Below are 21,114 nucleotides of genomic sequence, written 5' to 3' on the forward strand. Positions count from 1 at the left end.
AGCTGAAATTCACTGTGTTAGCCTCGCATGAAGGCAGTGCCAAAGAGGCCATGCAGAGCAAGGAGCCCCACTCTGTCTGCATCTTTCTAGTATCTTGAAACCCAGTGGCCTGACTTTTGGGTGTTTTTTATTGCAGGCGGGACTGAAGTGGGCAAGCAACAAAAGGGTAGGGGGTGGAAAGGGCAAGCAAAAAAGCAGGTGGGGAGTGAGAGTAGGAAGGGCAGGACAAGCAAAAATGTGGGGGTGGGAGGGGAAAAGGTGGTGTAATTAAAAGAAAAACAAGTACCTCTGAAAGCAGCGAGCAATGGAAAGACACTGAGCAAGGGAAGCAGTACTTGGACCATGGTCCAGGGTAGGGACAAACACACGAATGGGAAGTGAAGCCGGCACTCATTGATGAAAGAGAAGCAAGGAAACAAGGATGACGATGAAGCCAACCAATGGTAAGCAAAGGACGGGCTCCAAGCCTCCATAAGTAAACAAAATGTCTTGTAAGCAACAACGTATGTGCTGTCTCAGGCGAGACCTAAAGTTGTGGATGTGCTGGGGGAGAGGTGGCAAACTGTCGAAGAGGTGAAGTTGCCCGCCAAACATACAAAAGGTCTTAAAACAACCAACAATGCCACAAAGTATTTAGGAGCAGTAGGATGAAGGCAGGAACGTGTTTAATTAAGGGGCAGGGATGTGTGAAGGAAACATCCTTTACCACGCAGCCTTTCAATTGCAGGACTTTTACCACACAGTCTTTCACCAAGCAGGTAAGTACTACACGGGGAAGTATTTGCACCTTTACCATGCAGTACTTTAACACGCAGGTAAGTATTTTTTTCAAATAGCATACTTTGAATGTTATTTTTAAAAAGTGATTTTATGGTTTATAAATTGATAGAGGTAAAGGGAAGAAAAGGTGAATTTAGGGTTCAGGGGTGGATAGAGGTAAATGAAGGTGATTTTGACTTTAGCGTTCAGGGGTAGTGGTCAAGGGAGATGAGGGTGACTTGAAGGGTCAGCGGTAGGTAGAGTTAAAGGGAAACAAGGGTGACTTGAGGGTCATAGGTGGGTAGAGGAAAGGCACATGAGGGTGACTTTAGGGTTCAGGGGTGGGTAGAGGTAAAGGGAATTGTGGGTGACTTGTGGGTTCAGGGGTGGCTAGACACAAGAAGAAGAGAGGGTGACTTGAGGGTTATGAGGTGGATAGAAGTTAAGGGAGGGGAGGGTGACAGGGAAGGGAGAGGGTGACTTTAGGGTTCTGGGTGGGTAGAGGTAGAGTGGTGAGGATGACTTGAGATTTCGGGGTGGGAAGAGGTTAAGGGAGGTGAGGGTGACTTGAAGGTTATGAAGTGAGTAGAGGTAAAGGGAGCAGACTGTAATTTTAGGGTTCAGGGATGGGTAGAGGTAATAGGATGTGAGGGTGAATTGAGAGTTCAAGGGAGGGTAAAGGTACAGGGAAATGAGGTTGGCATGAGGGTTAGGGGTGGTAGAGATAAAAGGAGACGAGGATGGCTTTAGGGTTATGGGGTGAGTAGGGGTAAAGGGAGGTAAGGTTCATTTTCGGGTCCAGGGGTGGGGAGATTTAAGGAAGGCAAGGGTGATTTTAGGATTGGGAGGTTGGTAGAGCTAAAGGGAAGTAAAGGTGAATTTAGGGTTTAGATGGGGTAAACCGAAGTAAGGGTGAATTTAGCATTTGGGGTGGGTAGAGGTAAAGGGACATAAGAGTGAATTTAGGGTTCAGTGGTGGGTAGAGGTAAAAGGTGGTTAGGGTGATGTTAGTCTTTAGCGATGGGTTGACATAAAGAGGAGGTAAGGCTGATACTAGGGTTTAGGGGTGGGTACAGGTAGAGGGAGGCAAAGGTGATTTTAGTGGTTCAGGGTGGTTAGAGATGGTTAGAGGTAAATGTCAAACATAACTTTCTGAAATCACTGTGTGGTTGTGATGCACATAACATCCTCTAAATTCTAAAAGATGTACCCAACAAATAAGAAAAAGTGACACAGCGGCACACATGAATTCAGAAAAACACATTTTGTATGGAAACAGTTGTAAACAAAGGAAATATGTATACACCTCCTTCCCTCTTCTATCCCGCCACCTACCCTTCTATACCCAAATAACTGAATAACATATCCACTACTCAAATGACTTCATATTTTGCTATACTAATTTTCAACACTAATCCTTTATGGGTTCCGGAGTGGCGTGCTACTCGCTAGAAAAGCGCTCCAACGCCCATCAGGGGTCACAAGTGCTATATGAATGCAAACATTTCTTCCCCTTTTATCCTTCCGATATCCTTCTCACTCCAAATCACTGACTAATATCCACTACTGAAATTACTTCATATTTCACCATATTAATTCACCACTAATCCTTTATGGGCTTCCTGAAAAGCTTGCGTCAACGCCCCTTCAGGGGTACCACGCGCTATATAAATACAAACCTTTTTCCTCCTCTATCCTTCTGCTATCATTCCAAATCCAAATAACTGACTAACCTATCCACCACTTAAAATGTACTTGCATTTTTCACTATACTAATTCAACACTAAACCTCTATGGGTCCCGGAGCTACTCGCCGAAAAAGCGCTTTGACGCCTCGTCAGGGGTATTAAGCGCTATATACATGCAATTACAGTACAATACAAACAATACAAGAGACAGGCTTATGTTTCGGAAACTGATCACATGCCACAAAGATTCATTATTGCTAGTTGTTTATGTTCAGCTCTTGTAAATTCCAGAAAATGCTAGCTTCAAGTCTGATGTTTCAAGTTGTCTTAAACGTGAATCTACACTACAATCTGAGTACAAGCAATGTAGAAGAACGCTAATCATGAAATCAATCTGTACTTGGTTCATGATCCAGGAACGAAAACAAACACACGGAAAAGAGGTGAAGCTGACATGCGCAGACACGAGCTCACCAATACAAAGGAAGAAGAAATCAGATTGACAATGAAGCCACCCAATGGTAAGCAATAGACTGGCTAAAATCCCCTTTTTAGAGGTTTTTTTTGTGAAGCATTAGTTCTTCACCAGTGACAGGGCATACACTGCCTCAGGCGAGACTTAAGAAGGACTGTTTTGATTTTCACTATTCTTCAATGGGTTTTTTCAATGTACAACCTCCTGCTAAAACACCCACGTCTAGGCGCCTAAAACCCACACTTCCAATCTGGTAAGTCGCCTAACAAACGGTCATATTCCATGTAAACATAAATTTAATATTTTACTTAGTATGAACTTACAATATACTCTTTTCCACATTCTCCAAAACACATAAGGCAAGAACATCTCTGCTGCAGAACATCAAAATATAAGCTTCGTATCGTTCTGAATTTTTTCAATTTGTTTATCTTCAAATAAGGCAGTAAAATATGTATCAGACGAAAAACGATCACTCTCCTGCACAACATAGGACAACGTGAAGAAATGGCATAGGAGATAGAGTGAAAGGGAAAGAATCAAATAAATAACATTTTCCTCTTGCAAGTCAACTATTTGCAGCTTTTAAACTGTTAACAAATTTCCAATTTTAATATCCCTCAAGCTGACATTTTTATTCTGTTGTTACCACGTCTCAGAATAAAACCCTGTCCAATCTCTCGTCTGTTTCGCTTCCATAATTGTTTCACGAGTACTCTCTGATCATGCTGCAAACTTCATTTTTAGGGCTTCCTTACTAGACAGTAAGATTTCTGTTGGCGAAAGACCTCTTGTCAATTTACAGTGGGATTAGATCCCACCTATTGCTTACCATTGGGTGGCATAATTGTCACTCTCATGTGCTTGGTTTTCATACGTTAGCTTGTTTGGGTGTTCCTTCCTCTTCTGGTGTTTGTCCCTCCCCTGGAACAGAGGACACTTTCCTTCCAGTTCGTGCCTTTCAAGCACTACCTTCTTCTTTTGGATTAAGCACTTTGTGAGAGTGCTTATGTTTTCCAGCCGTCTCCGTCGTGTACTTCTCTTATCCCCTCTGCACTTTGTGTTGGTCTCTGTCACCCATTTTGCTTCTCCCCTGCCCCTCCATGTTGGACTCACTGTACAGTCCTTTCTCCTGCATTGCTTTTCCTCTTTTTTTATTAATGTTTTTATTGAGTTTAATACATAGAAACTTGAGAACACAACTTCATATTCATAATGGCGCGGTTTTACAGAGGAACCATTTTCAATGGCTGACAGAGCCAATAGTATCCGTTTATTTATTATTTATGAGGTTTTTACAATATTATAATGGTTTGCAAGTTAGCATGCCGCTCATTAAATTATGGGGTTCACAGTCAACCATCAACAAATCTGGTACAAAATCAGTAACATTAAATAGTGAACTGGTCTGGTCTCTCGTTAAGGGGAAACGGCCTTTACAAAGCATCTTCAAGCACACGTTCCATCTCACTGTAAGCTAAACAATGCTTGCCTTAACCACACATATGCCTGACCATGCGTATGTGTGGTTAAGGCAGTTGGCGTTCTAGCTTACTAAACGGGCAGGGAGAGGAACCATAAGGGAGGACCTGCACGGGGACGCGGCAAGGTAAGTTGTACTAAACCTGGGGGTAGGTTTTGAGGGAGGCAGAGTTTTAGAGCTCAGAGCAGGGGAAGGGCCAGTTTTCAGGGCGGGCAGATTTAACGTCTCAGGACAGGAGGGTCTGTGTAGGTTTTAAGGTAGTGGTCAGAGTTTTAGAGCTCAGGGAAGGGGGAAGGGGCAGTTCAGTTTTTAGGGCAGGCGGAAGTTTTTAGGGCTCAGGGCAGGGGGAGTTGGGATAGTTTAAGGTTTTAGGGCGGGTAGTTTTTAGGGCTCGGGCACTGGTCAGATTATAGGGCTGGGGCCAGGATTTTAGGAATCAGGGTGGAGGGGCTGGGGTGTACACTTTACCACACATCCCTTTCGCAAACAAACATTTACAACGAAATTGCGTGGTAAAGGCATGCGTGGTAAAGGAATGCGTTGTTTCAACACACTCATTGTTGGGGCTGTGTAGTAGAGGCACGCGTGGTTCAGCAATGCGTGCCTCTGTCATACAGTCTTAAGGGGAAATGGCCTTTACAACACAACTTCAAGGTTGCGTTCCTTTTCACCGCAAGCTAAACAATGCTTGCCTTAACCACACATATGCCTGACCGCGCAAAATGCGTGGCTAAGGCGGTTGTCGTTCTAGCTTACAAAGCACCAGAAGAGGAATCGGAAGGGCAGACCTGCATGAAGGACGGGGACACGGCGAGGTAAGTTGGGCTGGGGTGGTAAGTTTTATGGGAGAGGGCCGGTTTTAGGGCTCAGAGCGGGGGTAGGTTTTAAGGGAAGGGGCAGAGTTTTAGTGCTCAGGGTAGGGTGGAAAGGGCAGTTTTCAGGGCAGGGGCTGCAGTTGTTAGGACTCAGGGCAGAGGGTCAGGATAGGTTTTAAGGTTGGGGTAGAGTTTTAGGGCCCAGGGCAGGGGAAAAGGGGCAGTTTTCAGGGCAGGGGAGTGTTTTTCAGGTTTTGGGCAGGGGGAGTCGGGATAGTTTAAGGTTATAGGGGTGGGGTTGTTTTTCGGGTTTGAGTTATAGAGTAGAGGCCAGGATTTTAGGAAACAGGGCGGAGGGGCTGGGGTGTGAAGTTTACCACACATCCCTTTACCAAACATCACTTTACCAGGAAATTGCATAGTAAAAGAATGCGTTGTTTAAATGCATTGGTTGTTGGGGCTGCGTGGTAGCAGCATGAGTGGTTGAGGCATGTGTACCTCTTTTATACAACCCTCATTAGGCAATCGCTAAAAATCTCTAGCATCGACCTCCTCTCAAACTGGCAGGGGTGTCTCATCGGTTGGTGTCTCGGCATCCGTATCATTGTTGCAAATGCCGAAATAAGCTCCCTAAAGTGTTATATCTCTAAGGTGGGGGCCCCCAGCATTGCTTTCTCACTGTGTGCTTCTCCCCCATCCGCTGCATGGTGCTGTAGCTCGGCTGTTGCTTTTCCCCAACCACTGCCCTCCATTTTGTTTCTCCCCACCTGCAGTCTTTGTAATGTTTCCCCTCACCCACGCCCTCTGTGTTGCTCCACCACCAGTGGTTGGGGAAAAAAAAGCTTTTGTTGTACTTTTTTTTTAATTTACCGGTCCAACTTGTAAATTTAAAAACAACTTTAACATAATTTAGTAAGCACATACACACGTGGTGCGCACTCCTACAAAATGACATGACCACCCAGTCATAGTGTCTTTTTTTATTTTGTTTGTTTTTTTGTTTTTTCAGGTATTCTGTGCAGCATGGCTAAAAAGCATAGGTAAAGATAATGGGTGCCAATACCAATGTTTGTTAACTACCGTTTCGTAGTTATGCCCGATCTTCCGTGCAGCATGTGAAACCCTTCATTGCCTTCTCATTTTTTAGGTTTTGACTGGCCATGCGCTTTGCGCATGTGCCAAAAAACCTCTTGAGTTGTGTGTGTGGGTTTGGGTCGGCCCTCGTCATTCATTGGCTGGCTCCATAAATGGAGCCTAGCCATTGGACGAGGGGCCTGTCCGTCAATGCCGGACCAGACACGGGGGCGTTCCCGACATTCTTTGGCTTTTGCCGACGTCACGCGACGCCGGGAACGCCCCCGATTCTGGTCCGGCATTGCCGGCACCTCCCTTGCTCCCCCCCCGCTTGTTTTGGTGCCCGTCTTCTGCTCCGGCCGGCCGTCGTCAGCTCTCTCCTCCCCCTTTCCCGCCCCCTCCCGCTTCTCTCTAATGCCCGCCTTCCTGCTCCGGCCTCTCCTTTCCCGCCCCCTCCCGCTTGTTTCCTCATGGCCGCCTTCCTGCTCCAAGGCTGTCGTCGGCCGTCGTCAGCGTCTCTCCTCCCCCTTTCCCGCCCCCTCCCGCTTGTTTCCTCATGGCCGCCCCGGAGCCCGGACACAGACTCAGCGCGGCGGCTGCACTCCACCCGGACCCGGCTCCTGGCCCCCTCACCCTACCGAAACGGTTCCAGCAGGTTTCTGGGGCCCAACACCCCCGTCCAGCAGGTAAGAACGGCACCCCGGGAGGGAGGCGGGGAAGAGACTCGACCCCACTTGCTTAATCTTCCCGACGGCCCCCAGCGACTAGGGACCCTTATGGGTAAATTGTGGACGCTTTACAAACGTGGATTATTAAAGGCTTTCATTACCTGGTGTCAGTAGGTTAAATACTGTTCTGTTTTGTTCTGCCTAAAATGCAAGGCTGCGCGTTCAAGAATGCAAAGAAAATAGTCTAGGTATGTGCTCACGCCCGACAAGGTACAACATGTGTTTCTACATCTCGAGCTATGAGCGCTTCTTCTGCGGTCTTCATTTCTCCCAGTTCATGGTGGATCTTTTTATTTGCATTTCCTGCCCCAGGCGAGGCATTTAGCGGGTGGTCGCTCTACGTTCTCATACGATTGCGTCCCTTCCGCTTAGCTGGTGTTTGAGGGTTTGGATCTTCGTAACTCTCATACTTTTCTGAGTTTCTGCCCTTTTTCATTTCTTTGTTGCAGGGTTCTTGGAGTTTCAAGACTTTTTCACTTTTGCGGTGCCTGGTTCTGCTCTGTGTGGTACGCTTCCTTCACGTCTTGGAATCTCATATTAACGATCCTTTTCACTCACACTTTTCTGGCTATTGACTGAGAAGCAGAGCCCTGAGGAAGGTGTTTTTCTTTAAAAAAAAAAAAAAAAAAAAGAAACACTTGTTTCCCATTCATGTTTTGGGAGCGAGCCTAGCGCCCCTCATCCGTCATTTCTCACAGCCATGCGCCTTCTCAATACAGGCATTCGAGACGGAGGTCGCGTGGAAGAGTGTCCCTGTGTGAGAGGACTACCCCCCTCCGGCGTGGCCGGCTGATGGCAGCGCCCAGCGCGCTGCTCTATTGTTGTAGAATGTGCTTTATTAGCCCCCTACCAGGTTTGTGCAGCACTACTTAAACACCAGCACTACACATCTGCAATGGGCAGAGATGGATTAATTAAGTGTCCGTAGCCATAGCGTGTCCAGTACAGCTGCCCTTCTAATGATGTTATTTGCACTACAGCATTTTTCACGGGAAAAAAAACTACAAACTCAACAATTCAATGAATAAATAACATGCGTGGGTTGTTCATTTACATACTGAAGCTGCATTTAACAGTTCCCGTTTGTTTTTGCCGGTGTTCTAAATCTTAATGTGGCCCATGCTGGTAGGAGATAAGTTTAGGCGCTTCACCACACTGGTGGTTCAAGCAGAGGGCCTCTGTAAGAAAATCTCCACCCTGGCCGAAATCAGTCAAAGATAGGCCAGCCAGTGGGCCTTCCTGCTTGAGGTTGTAGGAGCCCTATGTGCTACTAGTTTTACTCACCGTGGTCTCCTTGCCTTTGTTTAAAATGTCAATAACAGCCTTTACAGTTACCTCATTTAATGATAAGAGTGTAATATTGGTATGGAATACATGTTCTATCAGGAGAGAACGTGTCGGTGGAGTGCCTGAGCGTTCTATCTGGTGAGGGATAGACAGAATACGTGTGTGGTGCTTGTGGTGTCCGTTCATGTCATCACGCATCTCAAGAGCACATCAGGGTTTAGCAGTCAGTGTCGGCCATCTTGGGGGAATAATGAAAACAAAGTAGGTGCAAAAAGAGGTATTCCATTTCATCCAAGTGCTGGTAGAGGCTCCAAATACACCATCTATTTTCACTCACAAACTGTTTTTATTTTGTAGTATTATTTTTAAATATGTGACGTTCATACCTAAAGGACCTCGGCAAGGTTTTGCCTTTTCAGGTCTCACCTACATACATCTTTACATGTTAGTACTCTAGTACCTACTAGCCACAATGCAATACAGAGTGGGCTGCGGTTCAGACACTTGGTTAGGATTGCATGGTTTTCTTGTCTATCTCGAATCCCTGATCCATATTCTACGCCTTCCTTCCCTTTTCTTATATCTGTCCGGCCCCAGGAGCAATTCTGCTTCACTGTGTTTTAAGATGGAGGACTTGCAACCTTCCACTGTTGAAGTGAGGGGACGAATATTTTTAGTTGGGTTTCAGCACTTCATGCGAGTGCATCACTTTCTCCCCCCCACATGCCCACTCACTACCACCTACTACTCTTCCAGTGCTTTCCGACACTACTGACAACCTGCTTCACTAATCTATCTATCTATCTTTTCAGTTTGTGCTTGAGCTTCAGTCTGGCCCAACTGAATGCGAAAAAAGGCTACTCGAATTAAAAGCAAAAAAAAACAAACAGTCAAGCAAGCACTTGCTCAATAGACAATCTTCTTCACAACAGACAAAGGGCGAGGGACGGGTGGGAAGAGTGTAGTGTAAGAGGAGGAGACCGTGTGGGAAGAGTACTAGGGGAGGGAACTGAAGGACGAGAGTGTGCATGAAGAGCAGTGCTTGAAGAGTGCCAGGGCATTCCCCGGTAAAGCCAACAATGAACACTGAAGCAGACCCTATGGGGCACTCTACTTCCGTCATTTGCCAGCTGAAAAACACGACCTTCTCGTATGTCACAGGCTAGTGATGCAACTCGATGTCACCACAAGTGACCACACATTCATTTCATTATTGGTACTTCTGTGAAGCGCTCTGACACCTTCGGGTAAAGTCCGCGCTATATAAAGTTGCATAAATAAATAGATAAAAACACAGGGACTGAGACAGGCGGCTACGTGTGTTTACCATTGGTGTTCCAGGGCCTAAAGCATTATTTCATGGCAACTGAATAACTAATGTACTCCAACTTTTAAATGCCTCATGGCGTAATTGCTTGTGGTCCTGCGTAAAGGTGCTATGTTTGTGGTAAATCCATGAATATTTGGGACTTGCATTTTTTAGGTTTTGCCTGGAGGGGGCTCGCAGTGTGTGTGGGGGGCTCGCAGTGTGTGTGGGGGGCTCTGTGTGGGTGTGTGGGGGGCTCTGTGTGGGTGTGTGGAGGGCTGTGTGAGTGTGTGGAGGGCTGTGTGAGGGGCTCTGTGTGGAGGGCTCTGTGTGGGTGTGTGGGGGGCTCTGTGTGGGTGTGTGGAGGGCTGTGTGGGGGGCTCCGTGTGGGTGTGTGGAGGGCTCTGTGTGGGTGTGTGTGGGGGGCTTTGTGTGGGTGTGTGTAGGGGGCTTTGTGTGGCTGTGTGTGGGGGGCTTTGTGTGGCTGTGTGTGTGGGGGGCTCTGTGTGGCTGTGTGTGTGGGGGGCTCTGTGTGTTTGGGGGGGCTCTCTGTGGGTGTTTGTGTGTGTCATTTGCGAGAGATAAAGCTAGTGGCATTGTAAATGACAATGCCATTTATTTATGTTAAAAAAACCATAAATAAAAATAATGTCAAGAGCAATGCCAATAGCTCTAACTTTAACAAAGGCAAAACCATTGCATTGTAAATGCTTGTTTAGGAGGATGGTAGATAGAAAAGGTTTCATTTTACACGCCACTAAGACACCCCTCCTGTAAAAGATCACCATCTCCTTCATTCAGAGTCCAAGCAGGATGCATTTTACAAGGCCTGTCTCACAAGTAGGTCATTCCTAATTATTTAATCCGTTTTCGCTCATGGGTCATGTTTTTTTTACTTAATATTCCATTTTTTCCTAATTAGTAGAGAAATATCATAGAGAATGTAAAAGCACCCCACTGGGAACATTGGCTGCTTCTAGAGCAGTCTGATGAATTGTCACCTTAGCCAACGTGAGAAATGTAATTGCAGCATAGCTCAGTGAGTACAGTACTTAAAAATCTGAGTAAAGGAGATAAACTTAACAAAGCCTGCATATAATTACCTTATTTAGGTTTCAGAAGTATGGCAAACAAAATCTATGGTATTTATTTTAAGAGGCTTTTGCTCAGCCTCCTTGTGCTCCAGATCTTCCAGCCATTGACTTGAGATATTGCCAGCCTCATCTTGGATCAGCCCCCGGAAATGTTTTAGTCTCATCATGTTTCTAATTAATGTTGGGGTGTTTCCTTACTTGGAATATTTTGTAAAGAAAGTAGGGTCCTAGTAGGTAATTAGTCCAGTAGTGTAGATAATGTAGTTTATTCAGTTTCATGTAAGATGGTACAAGCCCCACCGGGTACAGCATCCTGCTGCTCAGACCCACTCATTCCAACTGCTCACTCACTCAAGGCATGCACACACACCCAACATTCTATGACATCACACTCATGCAGGCTGAGCAGCCAGGACTAGGAAGCATAGGATATAACATATCTCCTTCCTTTAGAAACAATAAAACAAACAAGAAGCAAAGTGAAGAAAATAATCACGTTGCGTTCCTTGGAAAGGAAATCAAATAAGGTCACAAAAATCATATTAGATAGGTAAATGCATTCTTAGTTCACAACAAAATCAAATAGCATTCTATGATATTAAATCAATAAGGTCAAATTAGATGATAAGAGATAAATGATTCCTTTCTAGAACACTTAAGAACATATAGCTAAATAATTGTATTCTTTATATAGAATGGTAATGAAACATGTAAAGTCACATTAAAAAAAATGCACATGTTTCAGGCAGGATGCAATCATAACAGATTGCAAATGTTTCAGGCAAAATGCAATCACCACACCTACCCAGTACACTCTGAAGAACACCACAAATCACCACAACACACCCATACACCCATCTCCCTCTGCAAAGGAACATATATATTTTTTTAAATGTGCACATGTTCCAACATGGATGTAATAACGCACGATGAATGACATGCGAGGGAGAAACAAAAATGCAATGCACACCGGCATCAAAGCATTAAATAGCTAGTCTACTGCCAACCCAACCTTAACGTGCGAAGCAAAAGACAAAAGTAATGCACACGACATTACAGCACTCACTCCTGAGGACACTGCCAACGCAACCCTGATGTGCAAGGCAAAACACCTTCCCAACACAACCCTGACATGTGAAGTACATTCCCAACGCAACCTAGACGTGCGAGGGATATTGCCAACGTAACCTTGACATGCCAGGCAAAACACATTTGCAACACAACCCTGCAGTGTGAAGGACACTCCCAACGCAACCTTGATGTGTGAGAGACACTGCCAATGCAACCTTGACATGCGAGGCAAAGCACATTCCCAACACAACCCTGACGTGTGAGGGACATTCTCAACCCAACCCTGAAGTGCGAGGGAAACGCAAAAAATAAATTCTGCACGGGTGCACCTAGAAATGGACAAGGTACTTAACACAAACAGAGGTCCCTGTGCACCTAGAAATGTAATACCTACTAATACTTAAAAAAATATGCACTTATCCAACAGTGCAACCACACCCACACTGACGATTCACTATATACAGAACACAACTAAATACCAGAAAATCCACTGATCGACATAAAACAATCATATGCCAAGACAACACCCTCACATACCGCTCACATGTACCACTCACTATTACTGCTCACAAGTATCACTCACTACCACAGATGATAGCCTGTATGCATGGCACATAAAAAAAACAGGAAAACCCTCATGACTGCATGCACCTCAATTGCATGGCATTAGACTTAGACAAGGTCAAAACAATCAAAATATTAGGTGAGCGACCTCTCACCCAAGCCTAAAGTACAAATACACCTTAATGAGTCCACCTCCGAACCACTGTTGTGAACGTATCTAGGACCCTAATTAAATATCCCCGATTTATGCCCTTATGTGGTTATACCAAATCATATCCTTATAAAGGCATAAGAATCATATCCATATTTAGTACTAGCCAATGCAGTCCAAATACGGCAAGGCTACTTCCTTAGACTCCTAGAAAGTACAACGAGCTCTTTAAACAAACCAAACCTCCAGCAACCTGGGAATTCCCCATACTTTTGTTTTGATTTTTCCTAGAACTCCTGCGAGTCTGAAAGAACTACCCGTTCCTAATGACGGTTCTTATTGACGTCTTATGTCCAACCTTACGTCAAACATGGCACCTTCCAGGTATAAATATACCAGCATTTGCCTTAAGCAAACACACGGTGGTTTGGAGCAGAGCGGCTATCTACTTACCCAAAGCCCAGCTGATGCGAGTGCCGAAGGAAGCCGTCCCTCACATTTGACGCACTGAGAAAGACCCTGTCTTTTCTCCTGCTGAGAAAATCCAGCTCCAGTGTTTCCAGTCACCCTTGCGGGTTACTGGGAGATCGAGTCCTGAGAACGAGATACAAGACCTCCTTCATTCTAAAATCAAGGTACGGAGCTGATTAGACCCTTAGAGAATTCTTGACTCAGATTCTTGGCAAAACTAATTTAACTTAAACTGCGACTCCCTTACTCCTTCCCACGTACTAGGGTTAGGTTAGGTACACCGGGGTAGGTGTATTTTAGAAGCACCAGTTGAGTACGTTTAGTCAACTTTTATCATTGTATGTACTTGTATATATTTTATCCGTTCTAAGTATCATATGGCTCAGAAACCATATCAATGCTTTTACAGTATTATTTTATAATACTCCTTTTACTGTACGCACGTTACTTTATGACAAGTATTGCAATTGTGGCAATTCTCTTCTCTTGCATGAGAAAGAGGACTGTTCAATAAATAACACCTTTTATTGAAAACGCCCATCTCTCTCTTTCTCTGCACTCTGGTGAAACTAAGTATGCACGATTGACTGAGTGAAATAGCTATCTATTGTTTTCACACGACTCTACAGATATACTTCTTATTCTGGAGGGAGCAAAGTTGTCATGTTTATGCGGTTTTCAGAAACTAATCCCTTCTTGTCTAATCAGGGAAGTTAACTCCTCCCTGTTCATTCGAGAAAGTTTCTAGTGACCTCTGAGCTAGCTGGCATACCTAATTAAGTCTAACATATTCAGTAGAGACCTAGTCGACCTTAGTCCTACGTCTAAACTACCGTTTATGTTATTCCAATGCGCAGAGCCTATTGGGAATATAGAAACTACACTACATGGCGCCCAACGTTTGGTAAGGCGATAATCTAACGCAAGATACTAGAGTAACTCAGTCGTGCTTTTTCACACAGACCCCTTTTTCTCGTAAAAACTCCAATAGACGTCTGGAGTGAAATGTTAATATCTGTCGAAACTTAGTAGGAAGAGATTCCTATGTATTAGTTTTCGGTTTAGTCAACGTTGAAGGATACAGTGTTCCAAAATATTGTGCACCTAATCTTTGTTTCCTCAAAACTTGCTCTGCAAGAAACTTTCATTAAACAATGTCAAATAACGGCGACAACAACGAAACCGGTGGAGCCGCAGTCGATGCGAATCAACCGGGTGCAGTCCTTACAGGGTTTAATGAAGATAACGACCCGGATGCAATAATCATCCCGGTCAATATAAGAAAAACCATAACTATAAAACTTATAGAAAATGGAGTAACATCAAGAGGTGGTACAGTGGTATTTGTGGTAGAGACACATGAATTTCGGCAGACATAGGTATTCTATTCCTGGATAAATTTTCCAGCAGCACATGCTGTAACACATGAGTTCCACTACTACAAAATAGCAGAAGCTCCAGAGGAATACTCTCCTTTCGATGAAGTTGAAATTCCACTAACATACCAAGAGCAGCTGCTCTGGTTTAATGGCGCCTTAAAACATCAAAATCACATTACCAGGCTCGGTCCACTAGGTAGACCAGGAGCCACATGGCCGGTTCTAGCCAGCTACACACCACACCCCGACATTGAAAAAATGTCAAGCGAAGAACTCTTAGTTAAAATAAAAGAATTACCAAAAGCATATCGAGATTTAGTTCAATTAACAGTTGACGGTACAACCTACCGACTAAATACACTAATTGAAAATCCTGAAAAGACTTTTATTAAAAATAATCTCAATTCTCAAAAGAAGAAGTGGGAGGGAAATAAACAAACCTCTCCCAGAGAAAAACTGTTTCAGTCCAGAGGAAGGTCTCCCCAACGAAGAAATAGATCTCCAGAAGGGGGGGGGCAAGTCTCCCCAGAGGGAGCCCTCTGAAAAAAGATACAACCTTAGAAATAAGGATAATTTGAAAAAACAGATATCAAGATATTGATACACATCCCTCTCGATCTTTTCAGACTTCCTCAAAGAAATCGGAAAGAAGAGGACGGTCAGAACACAAAGAAGAGCACGTCAAGTCCAAAGACAAAGAACCTGCTCATCAAAGCAAAAAATTACAATTTCTCAGAAAGAAGGTAGCCAGTATTAAAATAAAACATGCCGAGAATCCTGAGGACACAACTGCAAAAACGGAGAGTGGGCCCAGACAATGCTAGACAGCGCAGCGGAAGTGACCATAGCTCGCAAGATCCTGATGAATCTTCTGGAGACAGTGGACACGAATGAATACATTCAAGTGGAAATTGCAGACACCCGAGTGAGCGTGCCCCATAAACTATATGAAATAACATTATGTATAGAGGGAGATATCACTAGGAAAATAAAAGGCCTCTTTTGGGAGAATCTATCTAAAGGCTATGATATCCTTCTAGCAGAGAAAGACTGGCCACCAGAGTTTGTCAGGGAGTGCCCACATGGCGAAGAAATGATTATGCCTGCCTTCTCAAATCACATTCCAATACATAAAAAATACACATTTGCAAGACAATAGGCAGTGGCCCAAGCCCCTGCATTATATAAAAATCATGTAGGATGGGATGAGGATTCTCCTCACCATAGAATCCAGTTAAAAAAACCTACTGCACAGAGGCAGTATCCTGTTAAGCAAGAAGCTAAAAAACAAGTAAGAGAAATTTTAGATCAACTTGAATATCAGGTGGTGATTGAAAACATGCACCTCACAAATGAACAATCCTTTGTTTCCTGTCTCCAAGCCAGACGATTCATATCGTCTAGTTTTGGACTACAGACACCTAAACTCTTGTTGCAAAACATTTGCAGTGCAAAACTCACACAGTGCAGCACTAATGAATAATATAGTTCGCAAAAAATATAAAAACGACATTAGATATTTCAAATGGTTTCTTCTGTCAAAACATAGCACCTGAAAGCAGATATTTGACTGCTTTCTCCAGCATGGGGACCCAAAAACAATTTTGTCGTCTCCCACAGGTATTCAAGAACAGCCCAGGATTATTTTCAGCCAGGGTAACCGAGTTACTACAAATATATGATGATGAGGCATTATCCTATGTCAATGACATCTATCTTACAGACGATCACCTGGAGACTCACTTGAAAAGAGTGAACACCATAATACTTGGGTTCGCAGCTGAAGGGTACAAATTCAACTTTAAAAAAATCACGAATTGGCCATCTAACTGTCCTATTTTTAGGATATGAATTATCAAGTGAAGGCAAAAGCCTAGCAGACAACTTCTTAGAGAAGTGTGCTGTACTCCAAGCTCCAAAAACGCTGAAAAACTTACAATCAATACTAGGTTTTCTGAATTCCGGAAGAACATACATACATTCTAAATTATGCAGAGAGAGTTAAACCTGTCTACGAACTAATAAAACCTGATTTTAAACCAATGAATTGGACTCAAAAACACACAGAAATTTTAAGATCATTACAGACAGACATGTTAACTAAAACAAAACTGCAAACACGCGCAAACGAACGCAATCTTGAAGATGCGGATTCACATACCTGACCTCTAATAAGGGAGAAACGGTACCAATAGCTTACAAATCACACTTGTACACACAAGCTGAAATGAAATTCAGTTCTACTGAAAAATTTCAAACTGCGGTTCAAATTGCTGTAGCAAAAAAAAGAGCCCTCGCACAAGGTAAATGAATAATAATAGTTACACCAGTACCTGCCCTAGAAGCAGTGACAAGAGCAAGCATTCCCAATGCTAAAGCTTTACATCCGAGATGGATACAATGGGTTAATTCTCTTGCTGCACCAGACGTAGTATACGAATTTGATCCTAACTTAAAAACACAAGAAATCCTGCAATATGAATAGGAATGTCCTCTGCCGACCGAAATCCTGCCTCTTGAACATTACGGCTGTATAATATATACAGACAGCTCAGCACAACCCGCAGTTGGGGGTAAACAAGCCTATAGTGCTGCATGCGCGAATGTTAAAGGTCGTCGGCACAAAGGAAAATTTAAACCTTTGGTCCCTAAAACTCAATCACTCAGAGACTGTACAGCTCAGCGAGCTGAACTACAGGCTTTTAAGATGGCACTTGAAAATACCGATCGCGAATTCCCCACACTAATAGTGTGCGATTCATATTACTGTGTCCAGTCTTACAATGAATACTTGCAGAACTGGGTTCAAAACAACTTCAAAGATGCAAAAGGTGGCACAATCAAGCATAAAATGCTTTGGGAAAAAGTAGTTCTTTTACAGAAAGAACTACAAAAGATTCATACACTGAGTCATCAACGTGATGGCGTTCACGTTGCGGGGAATTCATTGGCTGATGAGGCCGCAAAGGCAGCTGTGCAAACGGCTTCCGTAGCCATTACTCGGTCAAAAACAAAAATAGACAGCGATATAATGCAAGCTGTCAGTGCTTCAGTAAAAGACAGTGGTAAGACACTCCCGAAAGGCTTTCCAGTAAAGTATACATACATAATTGATGCGAACAATGTTCCGGTTGCTCAAATCCCTGGAGTGGGGGATAGAGCAATTCCAAACACGGAACACAAGTTCGGACTAATTTTAGCGGCACACGAAGGGCTCGCTTCTGCACATGTTGGTGTTTCTGCCACAGTATCATTATTAAAACAGAGATATTAGTGGCCACGCCTGAGAAAACAGACTAGGAACTATGTTCTAGAATGTGAAATATGCCAAAAAATGAAAGTGTCAACAGTGAAACGACCAGCACAGACGCCCCTTCTAATCTCAGACAAACCATTAGCATGTGTTTACCTGGACCACTGTGGTCCCTTACAAAGGGATGGCAACTATAAATATATCATGGTCGCAGTGGATTCCTGTACGAGATTCATTTGGATGTGGCCCCAGCGTTCGGCTGACGCCAGAACTGTTATAAAAGATTTGCAAGTCTTTATCGGCACATACGCAATCGGCGTGCTACATTCCGACCAGGGTCCTGCGTTTAGCTCTCGGGCTTACAAGGAGGCCATGTCCATCCCAAGGGAAATGCTGTAGTGGAGAGAAAAAACAGTGGCATAAAGCAATCTATAACAACGAGGGTATTAGGTTCGGGTGACGGGTGGGTCAAACATCTAATAAGTGTCCAACGTAGTCCTAATAACATGCCAAGAAATTCTCTAGGAGGTATCAGTCCGTACAAACTTTTATTTGGTACTAGAATGATCATCCAGGATGTGGATTGTCAAACTTCAGTGGTGAAACAAAAAACATTTGATATCAAAGATCGTTTGGCTGTTTTACAGGACTTAAATGAAACAAGAAAAAGTCTGAGTAACGAAAAGCTAAAGCCAACAACCACTGAAGAAAAACCACCTGTCCCAGCAAGACCTGTCTGGATTCCAAAGATTGGGGATCTGGTCAGAGAAAAGATCGCGGTGAAGAAGGAATTTGGGCCTTCTTACAGAAAAGCAGTACCTGTCTTAGCTGTCTGCGGAACAAGATCAGTAGTACTACCGCCACTTGCTGGAAAAAAGGAGAACCGAGTTGTATTAATCGACCTGGTGAAACCACAACCATGTGGCCAATAATAAGTAGTAGGTCCAGTGGACTCCCAAGAAATAGCAGAATACCAAATCTTGCTACAATCCAAGAGGTTCAAACTGAGAGACTAATCACATTTGACAAACCTTCATTGAATAATAAAGGACAATGCACCAAAGCCATGGAACTTGTGCCTCTTGAAACCCAAATCGCAACAGTTCGTCAAGAAACACCTGTCTACAACGATGTAGCCTCGGACTATACAAATGTAACAAAAGAAAATCCAAAGATCAATGGAAATCCGGAAGCAATTCCACCAATTGATAGAACTGCATCTGGCTACTTTATCAACTTTGATGACTTTTCCGATGAGCCAAGTGAACATGGAGACAAGCCAGCAACAAAAACATTGAAAGAAAAAACCACAGAACTCTTTCATATACTCAGAGAAACATATCTAACTTCACCATGGATTACATTATGGATTGTGTTAGGTGTACTTTTCCTCCTTCTGTGGCTCATCTTGGTTTTAAGTTTGGGTAGATTTATTGATGGAAAATATAGTACAATGGACACAGCAAGTCAGAACATCAACTTGGTCCTGAAACCACACAGATCCTCTCACATCGAAAAAAGAGAACTATCATCAGTGAACATCACAGCCATCCCTATACCTGGTGGTATATCATGGGACAAAACTGACTATGAAATCTATGGCCCGGTTGAGCTCTTGAAATATCCACACCAATGTAAGATCTCCTTAAGTGACTTTGTATCACCTAGTACTTTCTCTGATGATTGGGACTTTAAAAATATTAATAATATGATGTCAGATTTAGAAATGTCAGCAAAATTTACAGAACATGAATATTTACAGGGTTCGTCGAATTATGAGGAAATGTATTGTTACAATCACTTTGGGCATCACTATCTGCATAAATCTGCAAATCCTAGAAATGTTTTCAGTTATAATCAGTGGGAACATTGTCCAACCCCACCAAAAGGTAGTTCGCAAACATTTTATGAGAAATTTCCATACTTCTCAGAGTTTAATTACACTAATCCTGAAACGTTTTATTTCAAAATGTGAAATAAGACAGGAGTGAAAAACATGTTGACAAATACTAAACTGATTTATTCTGAAAACTTTTATGAAAAATGACTACATTTGGTTTTGAATTCTGGAAAAATAACATTGAGACAAAAACCATCTGGGGTACAAAAGAGTGGCAGATACAAGGTCTAGAATCATTGTTTAGAGCCTGCATGATCCCAGAACAAATAATGTTCCTGAATGACACCAATCAACAAACAACCTGTCTTGGTTTAGCTAAGATAAAAGATTTAAACAACCCGTCTATACCAAAGCCTATGCCTGATAGAAACACCACTACAGATGAGGGGTTAGACGTGTCCTATATTTTGAAACAAAACAGAACACTTCCTGATTGGAACAAAAGTTGATCTGGCCCACAGACACTAAATCAAATCAAGATAGATTCCTGAACAAAACACAGGGGTTCAAACAGACCAGACCCGAGATATTCCCAGAGACAACACCCAGGGATAGTTACAACATACAGTGTAGGAAAGTTATGCCTCGATTGGCTACTAAGATCCACACTTCCCGAAATTAAGCAACACTTAACTTTACTTACAGAAGGTGCTGACTTGCGAGATTTCATAATGGGACCTCGCAAACAGCGTCAAAAACGTTTCATATACGTCGGTATATACGCAGCTTACAATGAAGCTTGGAAAGTAACACAAATTGAAACTGCAGAAAAAATACGAGAAATAGATCGTATTAATTTGGAAAAATCTCTTTCTGTGGTGGACAATGGGTTAACGACTCTGTCCTCCAGAATTTATTCACTGGACAGCATTGTATCATCTGCTTTTGATATAATAGAACAGGATATGCTAATGTTACAACATGGTCAATCCCAATTGCGTTCTATTGTACAGCTAGGCTGGACGTTACAAAACCTCCGTTCAGGCCACGTGCCATGGCGTCTAATCAACATAACGTCATTATTTTCTATCTTTAACTTTACTGATAGACAAATCTCGTTGCCACAAAAAGGAGCAGACTATACGGTGCTGAGCATTGAAAAACTAGAGAGATTACCATTGACAATGTCAGAAAGACCTGTCATTGAATGGATAATACATGGCACCATTACAATCCCGATAACAACTTTTCAGTTTCAATACTGCCAAAAATATATACCAGCAGGCCTGTGTGAAAGGTTGGGTAAAGGATACATCAAATCAATCTGGAATTTACCTTTTACACATAAATGTCATAGTGAAGGGGAAAAAGAGGTATTTCTTAGTGGTAACAATTGTAAAAAATCACTAAGTGGTACACTTCTGTGTCAAGGTATTAACTTGCATGGAGCCTGCGAAGGTCCATCAAACAACCTTTCATGTCATCTGCACGGCAACCCCGCTACACAGATAGAGCCTTTTTTCAGACAACTTTCCAACGGTAGCTACGTTAAATTAAGTGACCACAGCTGTTGTGGCAGGATGCCAGGAAAACCCTATCTCATGAGCGTCCCTTCCAGGGTCATTTGTTGTATGCAAGTATTGTATCCAAACAGCAATCCAGACATGGAGGCAGCA

This window comes from Lissotriton vulgaris, chromosome 3_1 (genome assembly GCF_964263255.1).
Source record: "Lissotriton vulgaris chromosome 3_1, aLisVul1.2, whole genome shotgun sequence".
Taxonomy (NCBI): Eukaryota; Metazoa; Chordata; class Amphibia; order Caudata; family Salamandridae; genus Lissotriton; species Lissotriton vulgaris.